General features: G+C 42.8%; 1 pseudogene; it reads left to right on the forward strand.

Annotated features, from left to right (window-relative positions):
• Window positions 1-2064: 2064 nt before the first annotated feature.
• The window catches only part of LOC116459786 (V-type proton ATPase subunit F-like), a 7610-nt pseudogene continuing 4487 nt past the window's right edge, over window positions 2065-5187 (forward strand).

Genomic DNA, 5187 nt, shown 5'->3' on the forward strand with positions numbered 1-5187 from the left:
TGTTGCCCAGACAGGTCTTGAACTCCTGAGGTCAAGGGGTCCTGGCCCAGACTTCTGACTCAAAACAGTTCTCTTTCCAAATGAACCACAAGAATAGAAAGCTGCAATTCTTGACATATAATAGGAGTTGACATTCTTGACATATAATATAGAATTGACAACAAAAAATGAGATGTTTTTAACTGTCCCATTTCTTTTTATTTCCTTTTTAATCAGTCTACATCATGCTTTGATGCCCCATTTCTTTAAAAGTGAAGCATATGCTTATGCTTACTGTAAAACCCAGATATTCTGCTCCTATCTATTTACTCAAAATAAATGAAAGGATATGTCCATACAAATACTTATACATGAACATTCATAGCAGGTTTTTTTTTTTTTTCTGAGATGGAGTCTTGCTCTGTTGTCCAGGCTGGAGTGCAGTGGTGCGATCTGAGCTCAGTGCAACCTCCGCCCCCTGAGTTCAAGCAATTCTTCTGCCTCAGCCTCCCAAGTAGCTGGAACTACGGGCATGTGCTACCACACCCGGCTAATCTTGCATTTTTAGTAGAGATGGGGTTTCACCATGTTGGCCAGGCTGGTCTTGAACTCCTGACCTCAGGTGATCTGCCCGCCTTGGCCTCCCAAAGTGCTGGGATTACAGGTGTGAGCCATCGCGCCTGGCCCATTCATACCAGTTTTATTTGCAGTATTCAAGTAATGGAAACAACCTAAATGTTCATCAACAAGCAAATGGATAAACAAATTGTAATACGCCCATACGATGGAATACTACTCAGTAATCGAAAGGAGTAAACTATTGATAGGTACAGCAACACTGATGAATTTCAGAAGAAAATTGAGCAAAAAAAGCCAGACACAAAGGAATATATACTGTGTAATTCCACTTATATGAAGTTCAAGAATAGGTAAAACTGAGCTATAGTGATGAAGTGACCCCAATGGTGCCTTGTGGTGCAGGGAAGCTTGGAGGGGGCCCAGAGAATTGACTGGGAAGGGGCATGAGTAGATCTTTTGGGTTGGGTTAATGGAATTGTTCTATATCTTAATTGTAGTAACAGTTACATGGGTATATGCATTTATCAAATCTCATCAAACTGTACATTTTTTTTTTTTTTTTGAGACAGAGTCTCCCTCTGTCACCCAGGTTGGAGTGCAGTGGTGCAATCTTGGCTTACTGCAACCTCCACCTCCCAGGTTGAAGCGACTGTCCAGGCTCAGCCTCCCAAGTAGCTGGGATTACAGGTGCACACCACCACGCCTGGCTAATTTTTGTATTTTTAGTACAGATGGGATTTTGCCATGTTGGCCAGGCTGGTCTAGAATTCCTGTCTTCAAGTGATCCACCCACCTCGGCCTCCCAAAGTGCTGGGATTACAGGCATGAGCCACCACGCCCTGCCAAACTGTACACTTTAAATGGGTGAACATTGTTGTATGTAAATTATATTTCAACAAAGTTGTTTTTTACCTGGCCCTTTGGTTCTGTTAACATGAAGTATACTGCATGTGGTAGAGATAAACATTTGGCATAAATGGAAAATGTCTGTGAATGAATAATTTTATATATATATATATATATTTTTTAAAGGATAAATGGCAGTCATCTGGTCCTTTCCCAGTAATAGAAGTCACTTATCAGAAAAATAAATTGTCCGCATGAACTTGACGCTGGAAAGATGAAACACAGTTCGGCTCTACATGCGTGGGAAGTGCTGCTCTGGCTGGACATGTGACAGTTGGCTGGGGCCCTCGGCAGTGGGCCCAGGCAGGCATCTGGGTAGGGGCAAGGCCTCAGGGAGCAAGGAAGGCCTCAGCCCTCCCCTTAGCATACATTTTTCAAGGGCAGACCTGCCTAGGAGGGTCACATGTCTGACGCCTTTGCCAGGCCTCCAAACATAGAAAAGCTGCAGGGTTCTATGAAAAATGAAGCCTTTGTGTCAAAAATAGACCTTCAAGGAGAAAATTAAAAGCTGTTTCCTAAAGCTAGGCAAAGGGGAGCTATCCTGGAAAGGAAAATGCCTGGAAAGCCAGTTTGAATTTTGAAGGACCATGCTAACAAGTGATGACAACCCAGGGGCCTCCTCTCAGAGGCCCCGTAGAATTTCACTGGACTCATTTGCCCCCAATCTCCTCGAATCTCACACTGCAGAACTTCTGGGATGATTTAAAGTGAGTTTCTACAGAAAAGGAAAAATCAAGTGACTGTCAGGTGCTTAACTGGTTAGGAACATCGAAGATGCCTGCTTGAAAAAGAAAGCAAATCAGAACAAAACAGAAAGCCCTAAACAGGAATCGCTAGAAAGCAACTCTTTGTAACTGACAATAGCAGCCTGCTGTAAAGGCATCCCCAAAAGTAAAATGCTCATTTCCTCCACAAAAGAGTGTGTGTGTGTGTGTCTGTGTGTGTGTCTCTGTGTGTGTCTGTGTGTCAGAGAGACAGAGACAGAATGAGGTGGAAGAGGCCAAGACTAGAGAGAATAAGTGAATATTTCCTTTCTCTCATCAGACCTCATGTGGCCAAAAGCTAAACAGGTCCATAATCAGCACACTATTGACCTATCCTTGTGTGTATCCTTAAGCTAGTATCTCAAGAGTCTAATTCCCTAAATCACAGTCACTTGGGAGCAGGTGGGTCTTGTTAAAAATGCCCATTCTTGGCCGGGCGTGGTGGCTCACATCTGTAATCCCAGTACTTTGGGAGGCTGAGGTGGGCGGATCATGAGGTCAGGAGATCAAGACTGTCCTAGCTAACATGGTGAAAGCCGTCTCTACTAAAAATACAAAAAAAAAATTACTCAGGTGTGGTGGCGGGCACCTGTAGTACCAGCTACTCAGGAGGCTGAGGAAGGGGAATAGCGTGAACCCAGGAGTCGGAGCTTGCAGTGAACTGAGATCGCACCACTGCACTCCAGCCTGGGCAACAAGAGTGAAACTCCGTCTCAAAAATAAATAAATAAATAAATAAACTCATTCTTGGCCGGACACAATAGCTCATGCCTATAATCCCAGCACTTAGGGAGGCCGAGGTGGGTGGATCATTTGAGACCAGGAGCTCGAGACCAGCCTGGCTAATATGGTTGAAAACCCGTCTCTACTAAAAATTAAAATTAAAATAATGAGCCACGGTTGCGGGCACCTGTAATCCCAGCTACTTGGGAGGCTGAGGCACGAGAATCATTTGAACCTGGGAGGCGAAGGTTGCAGTGAGCCGAGAGTGTGCCACTACACTCCAGCCTGAGTAACAGAGCAAGGCTCTGTCTTGAAAAAAAAAAAAAAAAAGCACATTCTTGGGTCCCAGACCCCTACAGTATAAGTCAGTGTGTCTGAAATAGAGCCCAGGAATCACCATGTGATTCTAATGCACCTTAAAGCTTGAAGGTCATTACCACTTCTTTTCTTCTCTTTTCTTTCTTTCTTTCTTTTTTTTTTTGAAACAAGCTTTTACTCTGTCGCCCAGGCTGAGGTGCAATGGCATGATCTCAGCTCACTGCAGCCTCCACCTCCTGGACTCAAGTAGCTGGAACCACAGGTGCGTGCTACCATGTCCGGCTAATTTTTTGATTTTTGGTAGAGACAAGGTCTCACTTTGTTGTCCAGGCTAGTTTTGAACTCCTGAGCTCAAGCGATCCTCCTGCCTCAGCTTCCCAAAGTGCTGGGATTACAGGCATAAACCACTGAGCCCAGCAGAAGATCATTACTTCAGGCAAACACAGTTAATTGCTTATTAATGGTTTGCTCAACGGTTCAACTTGATTACAAGTCAGCAAATTAAACTCTATATTTTCACTGGTATGTTTGAATTCCATTTGTCTCAATAAAAGCAACTATCAATTGGTGGGGAAAAAAACCCAACTGGATGGTTGAGAATATAAATCCATAAATTTCTGAGATTGGTGGCATTATGTAGCAAAATTCTTCTAAATGCTGTGACCCAGATTTTCCACTCCCAGTCATGAATCCTAAGGAAATAATGAATGAGCCAAGATACAAGAAAGTTTACTTTGCTATTGTTCATAATTTTGAAAAATTGGAAACCATCTAAATGCTTAACAAAAGGAGATCAGTTAAATTAGTTACAAGAGTGCCATATAATAAGTGCAGATCTGAATTTATTGACATGGGCACGTGTTTAAACTACAATTGTTCAAGAGACAAAGAAGATTACAAAACTATGTCATATGTTTATTTTTGTAAAAAGAAATTTAAAACAGGCCGGGCATGGTGGCTCACACCTGTAATCCCAGCACTTTGGGAGGCCAAGGCAGGCAGATCATGAGGACGAGAGATAGAGACCATCCTGGCCAACATGGTGAAACCCTGTCTCTACTAAAAATAAAAAAAATTAGCTGGGCATGGTGGCCTGTGCCTGTAGTCCCTGCTACTTGGGAAGCGAAGGCAGGAGAATCGCTTGAACCCAGGAGGCAGAGGTTGCATTGAGCCGAGATTGTGCCACTGCACTCCAGCCTGGCAACAGTGCAAGACTCTGCCCAAAACAAAACTTAGCTCGGCATGGGGGTGTGCACCTGTATTCCCAGCTACTTGGGAGGCTGAGGCAGAAGAATTGCATGGGCAACAGAGAGACTCCATCTAGGAAAAAAAAAACAAATTAAAAACAAAATTTTGAAGAATAATATACAAAATGTTAACAATACTATGTGTGGTGAGGTCACATTTTTCTTCTTTGTAATTTGTTTAAATTGTTTTAAAATTATATACATGTATTATTATTTTAGAGACAAGGTCTCATTCCGTCACCCAGGCTGGAGTGCAGTGGCATGATCACGGCTCAGTGTAACCTCAAACACTTGGGCTCAAGAGATCCTCCCATCTCAACCCCATGAGTAGCTAGGACTACAGGGGCAGACCACCATGCCTAGCCACATTTTTTGTTTGTTTTTAAGTAGAGATACGTTCTCACTGTTTCCCAGGCTTATTTTTGTAATCAGAAAAAGCATAGGGCTGTAACCGTTTTGAATAAAAGGAGCAGATCACTGAATTCCATGTTTAAAAACTGGGTTAAAGTCCCAGATCTACTGCTTTGAACTTCTCTTTTCTTTTCTCTGAAATGGAGTATTATCATCTCAGAGGTACTCTCCATCTACCTCTGAGAGTAGTTGTGAGATAAAGTCTGGAAATACTTTGCCAACTATAAAGTGTTTTATAAAGATGTTGTATTACTAAGTTT

The sequence above is a fragment of the Hylobates moloch genome, unplaced genomic scaffold, assembly GCF_009828535.3.
Source record: "Hylobates moloch isolate HMO894 unplaced genomic scaffold, HMol_V3 SCAFFOLD_20, whole genome shotgun sequence".
NCBI lineage: Eukaryota > Metazoa > Chordata > Mammalia > Primates > Hylobatidae > Hylobates > Hylobates moloch.